The sequence below is a fragment of the Drosophila bipectinata genome, unplaced genomic scaffold, assembly GCF_030179905.1.
Source record: "Drosophila bipectinata strain 14024-0381.07 unplaced genomic scaffold, DbipHiC1v2 scaffold_12, whole genome shotgun sequence".
NCBI lineage: Eukaryota > Metazoa > Arthropoda > Insecta > Diptera > Drosophilidae > Drosophila > Drosophila bipectinata.
Window position 1 is genome coordinate 1,487 of NW_027222773.1, and position 9,208 is coordinate 10,694.

The window sequence follows — 9,208 nt, forward strand, 5'->3', positions numbered from 1 at the left end:
AAAAATATTAAAAATATTTTCATATGGATATGCAATCGTATGGATATCCAAATATGTGTGGGAAAGTCATACTTCCCATACAATAAATGACCGGATTGACGAAATCGTGTTCAAAAAGGTATATAGGGTAGGTGGTGTTCGGCCTACCAATATAATATTAAAATAATATTATATTAAACAGAAGACCGCCAGTATTAATATATGAGCATATGGTTATGAATACATATGCATATAACATATATGAAAATATATGAATATAAAAAAATATATATGGATATGAAAATATTTATATGTATATGAAATATTATGGTAGGTGATGGAGATAGCCTACCATATAATATATAATATAATAATTTAATTATATTATATTAAATATGGAAATATTAAAAATATATTAAAAATATTAAAAATATTTCCATATGGATATGCAATCGTATGGATATCCAAATATGTGTGGGAAAGTCATACTTCCCATACAATAAATGACCGGATTGACGAAACCGTGTTCAAAAAGGTATATAGGGTAGGTGGTGTTCGGCCTACCAATATAATATTAAAATAATATTATATTAAACAGAAGACCGCCAGTATTAATATATGAGCATATGGTTATGAATACATATGCATATAACATATATGAAAATATATGAATATAAAAAAATATATATGGATATGAAAATATTTATATGTATATGAAATATATGGTAGGTGATGGGGATAGCCTACCATATAATATATAATATAATAATATTTATTATATTATAATAAATATGGAAATATTAAATTATTTTCATATGGATATGGATATGGATATACATATTCATATGGATATACTAAAATATACTGAAATATACCGATGAGTATATTTAGGTGAGGGTAAAAAGGCAAATAAATACCCAGCTTGACGAAAGTGTGTTCAAAAAGGTATATAGGGTAGGTGGTGTCGTCCTACCAATATAGTATATTATTTATATTATATGAATATACTAAAATACCGATGAGTATTTTTAGGTGAGGGAAAGAAGGCAAATAAATACCCAGCTTGACGAAAGTGTGGTCAAAAAGGTATATATGGTAGGTGGTGTAAGCCTATCTATATAATATAACATACTATATTATATATTATATATACACTATATTGTATACCTAGATAATATCGTTGAAGCGTCTACGTCTTATTATAAATTATAATTTGACAAGTTTCCAATTATTATCGTTAATTTCTGGTTCTAGGCAAATAAAAATTTCTTTTTATTATATCCTAGTAAGTATATGGAATTAAATTTAATTTCATATACGTATATGATAATAGTAGTAATATTATTATTATTATTATTGTATAAATAAATATGAATAAACTATATATATGAAAATATATAAATATATGAAAATTAAAAAGTGCTTAGTTTTATATCATATAAAACTAGACTTTTATATACAAAGAAAATAAATTTTAAATTTATTATCAAAATACATATGCGATAATTTTATTATAAAATTAAGCAAATATATATATGTGAATATATACAAATTGTTGTATGTGAAAATATAAAGATATTTTAGAATTAAATATATGCATAATATTGTATTTTATTAAAAAAAATATTAAAGAAGGCTTATATAAATAAAAAGACCGCCCGCTCATATAAATACCCTAACACAAACGAGGGTTTAAGAAAAAGCCATGAAAAAAATATACCCTGAGGTGTATGCGTTGGGCACCCGAGGGATATATTATAAATATATATATATATATATATATATGTATATATATTTTAATAAATGAACGAATATTGAATGCCATATAATAATTGGCCAAATTCGTTAATATTTTAATTTATACAAATATTTGCAATATTTATTTTCTATATATCAATATGAAAATGAAATATATCAAAGATATAAACATTATTCTGGTTGATCCTGCCAGTAGTTATATGCTTGTCTCAAAGATTAAGCCATGCATGTCTAAGTACACACGCATTAAAAGTGAAACCGCAAAAGGCTCATTATATCAGTTATGGTTCCTTAGATCGTTAACAGTTACTTGGATAACTGTGGTAATTCTAGAGCTAATACATGCAATGAAAACATGAACCTTATGGGACATGTGCTTTTATTAGGCTAAAACCAAGCGATCGCAAGATCGTTATATTGGTTGAACTCTAGATAACATGCAGATCGTATGGTCTTGTACCGACGACAGATCTTTCAAATGTCTGCCCTATCAACTTTTGATGGTAGTATCTAGGACTACCATGGTTGCAACGGGTAACGGGGAATCAGGGTTCGATTCCGGAGAGGGAGCCTGAGAAACGGCTACCACATCTAAGGAAGGCAGCAGGCGCGTAAATTACCCACTCCCAGCTCGGGGAGGTAGTGACGAAAAATAACAATACAGGACTCATATCCGAGGCCCTGTAATTGGAATGAGTACACTTTAAATCCTTTAACAAGGACCAATTGGAGGGCAAGTCTGGTGCCAGCAGCCGCGGTAATTCCAGCTCCAATAGCGTATATTAAAGTTGTTGCGGTTAAAACGTTCGTAGTTGAACTTGTGCTTCATACGGGTAGTACAACATACAATTGTAGTTAGTACTATACCTTTATGTATGTAAGCGTATTACCGGTGGAGTTCTTATATATGTTTAAATACTTGTATTTTTTCATATGTTCCTCCTATTTAAAAACCTGCATTAGTGCTCTTAAACGAGTGTTATTGTGGGCCGGTACAATTACTTTGAACAAATTAGAGTGCTTAAAGCAGGCTTCAAATGCCTGAATATTCTGTGCATGGGATAATGAAATAAGACCTCTGTTCTGCTTTCATTGGTTTTCAGATCAAGAGGTAATGATTAATAGAAGCAGTTTGGGGGCATTAGTATTACGACGCGAGAGGTGAAATTCTTGGACCGTCGTAAGACTAACTTAAGCGAAAGCATTTGCCAAAGATGTTTTCATTAATCAAGAACGAAAGTTAGAGGTTCGAAGGCGATCAGATACCGCCCTAGTTCTAACCATAAACGATGCCAGCTAGCAATTGGGTGTAGCTACTTTTATGGCTCTCTCAGTCGCTTCCCGGGAAACCAAAGCTTTTGGGCTCCGGGGGAAGTATGGTTGCAAAGCTGAAACTTAAAGGAATTGACGGAAGGGCACCACCAGGAGTGGAGCCTGCGGCTTAATTTGACTCAACACGGGAAAACTTACCAGGTCCGAACATAAGTGTGTAAGACAGATTGATAGCTCTTTCTCGAATCTATGGGTGGTGGTGCATGGCCGTTCTTAGTTCGTGGAGTGATTTGTCTGGTTAATTCCGATAACGAACGAGACTCAAATATATTAAATAGATATCTTCAGGATTATGGTGTTGAAGCTTATATAGCCTTCATTCATGGTAGCAGTAAAATGTTTATTGTGTTTGAATGTGTTTATATAAGTGGAGCCGTACCTGTTGGTTTGTCCCATTATAAGGATACTAGCTTCTTAAATGGACAAATTGCGTCTAGCAATAATGAGATTGAGCAATAACAGGTCTGTGATGCCCTTAGATGTCCTGGGCTGCACGCGCGCTACAATGAAAGTATCAACGTGTATTTCCTAGACCGAGAGGTCCGGGTAAACCGCTGAACCACTTTCATGCTTGGGATTGTGAACTGAAACTGTTCACATGAACTTGGAATTCCTAGTAAGTGTGAGTCATTAACTCGCATTGATTACGTCCCTGCCCTTTGTGCACACCGCCCGTCGCTACTACCGATTGAATTATTTAGTGAGGTCTCCGGACGTGATCACTGTGACGCCTTGTGTGTTACGGTTGTTTCGCAGAAGTTGACCGAACTTGATTATTTAGAGGAAGTAAAAGTCGTAACAAGGTTTCCGTAGGTGAACCTGCGGAAGGATCATTATTGAATGAATCTTATCCGTTATTAAAATATTTATTATATATAAATATATAAATAAAAATTACCCAAAAATAAAAGACATATATATTATATTGAATATATAGACCATTTGTTGTCTTCAATATAAATTGCGTGTATATTTAATTAATATACATGCGTTGCGTGATGTATTGTTCATATTAAATTATGCGCATACATTGATAAATGCAACACCTAAAATATACATTGTTGTACCTGATATACAGGTTAATGCTTTATATAATATTAAAACAATATAAATTATATTTATATTGATTATATAAAACTAAGACATTTCGCAACAATTATTTTAGGTATATCAAAAAATTAAACATATTTTATATGTTTAAATATAGACGAATATATTGAATATAAATTGCGTGTATATTTAATTAATATACATGCGTTGCGTGATGTATTGTTCATATTAAATTATGCGCATACATTGATAAATGCAACACCTAAAATATACATTGTTGTACCTGATATACAGGTTAATGCTTTATATAATATTAAAACAATATAAATTATATTTATATTGATTATATAAAACTAAGACATTTCGCAACAATTATTTTAGGTATAAAAATAACTTTATTGAAGGAATTGATATATGCCAGTTAAATGGTGTATTTTTAATTTCTTTCAATAAAAACATAATTGACGAATTGTATATTTATATATATTTATAAAACTCTAAGCGGTGGATCACTCGGCTCATGGGTCGATGAAGAACGCAGCAAACTGTGCGTCATCGTGTGAACTGCAGGACACATGAACATCGACATTTTGAACGCATATCGCAGTCCATGCTGTTATGTACTTTAATTAATTTTATAGTGCTGCTTGGACTACATATGGTTGAGGGTTGTAAGACTATGCTAATAAAGTTGCTTATTATTATATATTTTTATAATGATATGCATATGGTATATTATTGGATATATTTATATATTCATAATATTAAATATAAAAGCAATTATCTCAAATATTTATAAAAGAAAAAATGAAGATATACAATTCTTTCTTTTTTCAATTCAAATAATACTGAGAAATGTCTAGCATAAAAAAAATTAAATTTTTTTTAACTAGAATTGTCTCTTATTTAAAGATGCGAAAATTGAAAATATATCAAATATATTGTTCTTCATAGAGATATATTGTTTATATATATATACATTGCTTTATACAACCTCAACTCATATGGGACTACCCCCTGAATTTAAGCATATTAATTAGGGGAGGAAAAGAAACTAACAAGGATTTTCTTAGTAGCGGCGAGCGAAAAGAAATCAGTTCAGCACTAAGTCACTTTGTCTATATGGCAAATGTGAGATGCAGTGTATGGAGCGTCAATATTCTAGTATGAGAAATTAACGATTTAAGTCCTTCTTAAATGAGGCCATTTACCCATAGAGGGTGCCAGGCCCGTATAACGTTAATGATTACTAGATGATGTTTCCAAAGAGTCGTGTTGCTTGATAGTGCAGCACTAAGTGGGTGGTAAACTCCATCTAAAACTAAATATAACCATGAGACCGATAGTAAACAAGTACCGTGAGGGAAAGTTGAAAAGAACTCTGAATAGAGAGTTAAATAGTACGTGAAACTGCTTAGAGGTTAAGCCCGATGAACCTGAATATCCATTATGGAAAATTCATCATTAAAGTTATAATATTTAAATAATATTATAGAAATAGTGTGCATTTTTTCCATATAAGGACATTGTAATCTATTAACATATATAATTTATCATAAAATATGACTTATAGTTTATTCAAATTATTATGCTTGCATTTTAACATAGGATAAATGTCATTAATTTGATAAAGTGTTGATAGATTAATAAGAATACAGTGCGTTAATTTTTCGGAATTATATAATGGCATAATTATCATTGATTTTTGTGTTTATTATATGCACTTGTATGATTAACAATGCGAAAGATTCAGGATACCTTCGGGACCCGTCTTGAAACACGGACCAAGGAGTCTAACATATGTGCAAGTTATTGGGATATAAACCTAATAGCGTAATTAACTTGACTATTAATGGGATTAGTTTTTTAACTATTTTATAGTTAATTAACACAATCCCGGGGCGTTCTATATAGTTATGTATAATAATATTTATATTATTTATACCTCTAACTGGAACGTACCTTGAGCAGATATGCTGTGACCCGAAAGATGGTGAACTATACTTGATCAGGTTGAAGTCAGGGGAAACCCTGATGGAAGACCGAAACAGTTCTGACGTGCAAATCGATTGTCAGAATTGAGTATAGGGGCGAAAGACCAATCGAACCATCTAGTAGCTGGTTCCTTCCGAAGTTTCCCTCAGGATAGCTGGTGCATTTTAATGTTATATAAAATAATCTTATCTGGTAAAGCGAATGATTAGAGGCCTTAGGGTCGAAACGATCTTAACCTATTCTCAAACTTTAAATGGGTAAGAACCTTAACTTTCTTGATATGAAGTTTAAGGTTATGATATAATGTGCCCAGTGGGCCACTTTTGGTAAGCAGAACTGGCGCTGTGGGATGAACCAAACGTAATGTTACGGTGCCCAAATTAACAACTCATGCAGAAACCATGAAAGGCGTTGGTTGCTTAAAACAGCAGGACGGTGATCATGGAAGTCGAAATCCGCTAAGGAGTGTGTAACAACTCACCTGCCGAAGCAACTAGCCCTTAAAATGGATGGCGCTTAAGTTGTATACCTATACATTACCGCTAAAGTAGATGATTTATATTACTTGTAATATAAATTTTGAAACTTTAGTGAGTAGGAAGGTACAATGGTATGCGTAGAAGTGTTTGGCGTAAGCCTGCATGGAGCTGCTATTGGTACAGATCTTGGTGGTAGTAGCAAATAATCGAATGAGACCTTGGAGGACTGAAGTGGAGAAGGGTTTCGTGTGAACAGTGGTTGATCACGAGTTAGTCGGTCCTAAGTTCAAGGCGAAAGCCGAAAATTTTCAAGTAAAAATAAATATTACAATTATTGTGAAAATTATATACTTGAATAATTTTGAACGAAAGGGAATACGGTTCCAATTCCGTAACCTGTTGAGTATCCGTTTGTTATTAAATATGGGCCTCGTGCTCATCCTGGCAACAGGAACGACCATAAAGAAGCCGTCGAGAGATATCGGAAGAGTTTTCTTTTCTGTTTTATAGTCGTACTACCATGGAAGTCTTTCGCAGAGAGATATGGTAGATGGGCTAGAAGAGCATGACATATACTGTTGTGTCGATATTTTCTCCTCGGACCTTGAAAATTTATGGTGGGGATACGCAAACTTCTCAACAGGCCGTACCAATATCCGCAGCTGGTCTCCAAGGTGAAGAGTCTCTAGTCGATAGAATAATGTAGGTAAGGGAAGTCGGCAAATTAGATCCGTAACTTCGGGATAAGGATTGGCTCTGAAGATTGAGATAGTCGGGCTTGATTGGGAAACAATAATATGGTTTATGTGCTCGTTCTGGGTAAATAGAGTTATAATCATTTATGGTTGTAACTTGTTCCCCGGATAGTTTAGTTACGTATCCAATTGTGGAACTTTCTTGCTAAAATTTTTAAGAATACTAGTTGGGTCAAACCAATTAGTTCTTATTAATTATAACGATTATCAATTAACAATCAATTCAGAACTGGCACGGACTTGGGGAATCCGACTGTCTAATTAAAACAAAGCATTGTGATGGCCCTAGCGGGTGTTGACACAATGTGATTTCTGCCCAGTGCTCTGAATGTCAAAGTGAAGAAATTCAAGTAAGCGCGGGTCAACGGCGGGAGTAACTATGACTCTCTTAAGGTAGCCAAATGCCTCGTCATCTAATTAGTGACGCGCATGAATGGATTAACGAGATTCCTTCTGTCCCTATCTACTATCTAGCGAAACCACAGCCAAGGGAACGGGCTTGGAATAATTAGCGGGGAAAGAAGACCCTTTTGAGCTTGACTCTAATCTGGCAGTGTAAGGAGACATAAGAGGTGTAGAATAAGTGGGAGATATTAGACTTCGGTTTGGTATCGACAATGAAATACCACTACTCTTATTGTTTCCTTACTTACTTGATTAAATGGAACGTGTATCATTTCCTAGCCATTATACGGATATATTTATTATATCTTATGGTATTGGGTTTTGATGCAAGCTTCTTGATCAAAGTATCACGAGTTTGTTATATAATCGCAAACAAATTCTTTAATGAGAGATGCATTCATGTATTATCGATTTGAAAATTTGGTATAACTCCAATTACTCAGGTATGATCCAATTCAAGGACATTGCCAGGTAGGGAGTTTGACTGGGGCGGTACATCTCTCAAATAATAACGGAGGTGTCCCAAGGCCAGCTCAGTGCGGACAGAAACCACACATAGAGCAAAAGGGCAAATGCTGACTTGATCTCGGTGTTCAGTACACACAGGGACAGCAAAAGCTCGGCCTATCGATCCTTTTGGTTTAAAGAGTTTTTAACAAGAGGTGTCAGAAAAGTTACCATAGGGATAACTGGCTTGTGGCGGCCAAGCGTTCATAGCGACGTCGCTTTTTGATCCTTCGATGTCGGCTCTTCCTATCATTGTGAAGCAAAATTCACCAAGCGTTGGATTGTTCACCCATGCAAGGGAACGTGAGCTGGGTTTAGACCGTCGTGAGACAGGTTAGTTTTACCCTACTAATGACAAAACGTTGTTGCGACAGCATTCCTGCGTAGTACGAGAGGAACCGCAGGTACGGACCAATGGCACAATACTTGTTCGAGCGAACAGTGGTATGACGCTACGTCCGTTGGATTATGCCTGAACGCCTCTAAGGTCGTATCCGTGCTGGACTGCAATGATAAATAAGGGGCAATTTGCATTGTATGGCTTCTAAACCATTTAAAGTTTATTATTTATATTTTAAACGACAATGGATGTGATGCCAATGTAATTTGTAACATAGTAAATTGGGAGGATCTTTGATCACCTGATGCCATGCTAGTTACATATGAAAACATTATTTAATACAATGACAAAGCCTAGAATCAATTGTAAACGACTTTTGTAACGGGCAAGGTGTTGTAAGTGGTTGAGCAGCTGCCATACTGCGATCCACTGAAGCTTATCCTTTGCTTGATGATTCGAAATATAAAAAAAATGTAAATATGCATGTGTAAATATGTATATTTAGTATAAAAAATCGTTATATGCTATATCTAAGAAAGCATATAAGGATTATAACGGGTTGTCCACGTTTCCCTACTAATTGTGGCCTACTAACTGTTTCGTCATCT

General features: G+C 34.1%; 3 non-coding genes across 3 annotated transcripts; all 3 read left to right on the top strand.

Annotated features, from left to right (window-relative positions):
* Positions 1 to 1,910: 1,910 nt before the first annotated feature.
* LOC138926951 (small subunit ribosomal RNA) lies at positions 1,911 to 3,905 on the top strand. The gene has a single exon (XR_011443604.1). It is a non-coding gene; the product is annotated as a small subunit ribosomal RNA (ribosomal RNA).
* A 707-nt stretch (positions 3,906 to 4,612) lies between these two features.
* Positions 4,613 to 4,791, top strand: LOC138926950 (5.8S ribosomal RNA). The gene has a single exon (XR_011443603.1). It is a non-coding gene; the product is annotated as a 5.8S ribosomal RNA (ribosomal RNA).
* A 318-nt stretch (positions 4,792 to 5,109) lies between these two features.
* LOC138926952 (large subunit ribosomal RNA) lies at positions 5,110 to 9,059 on the top strand. Its single transcript, XR_011443606.1, has one exon. It is a non-coding gene; the product is annotated as a large subunit ribosomal RNA (ribosomal RNA).
* The last annotated feature ends 149 nt before the right edge of the window (positions 9,060 to 9,208 follow it).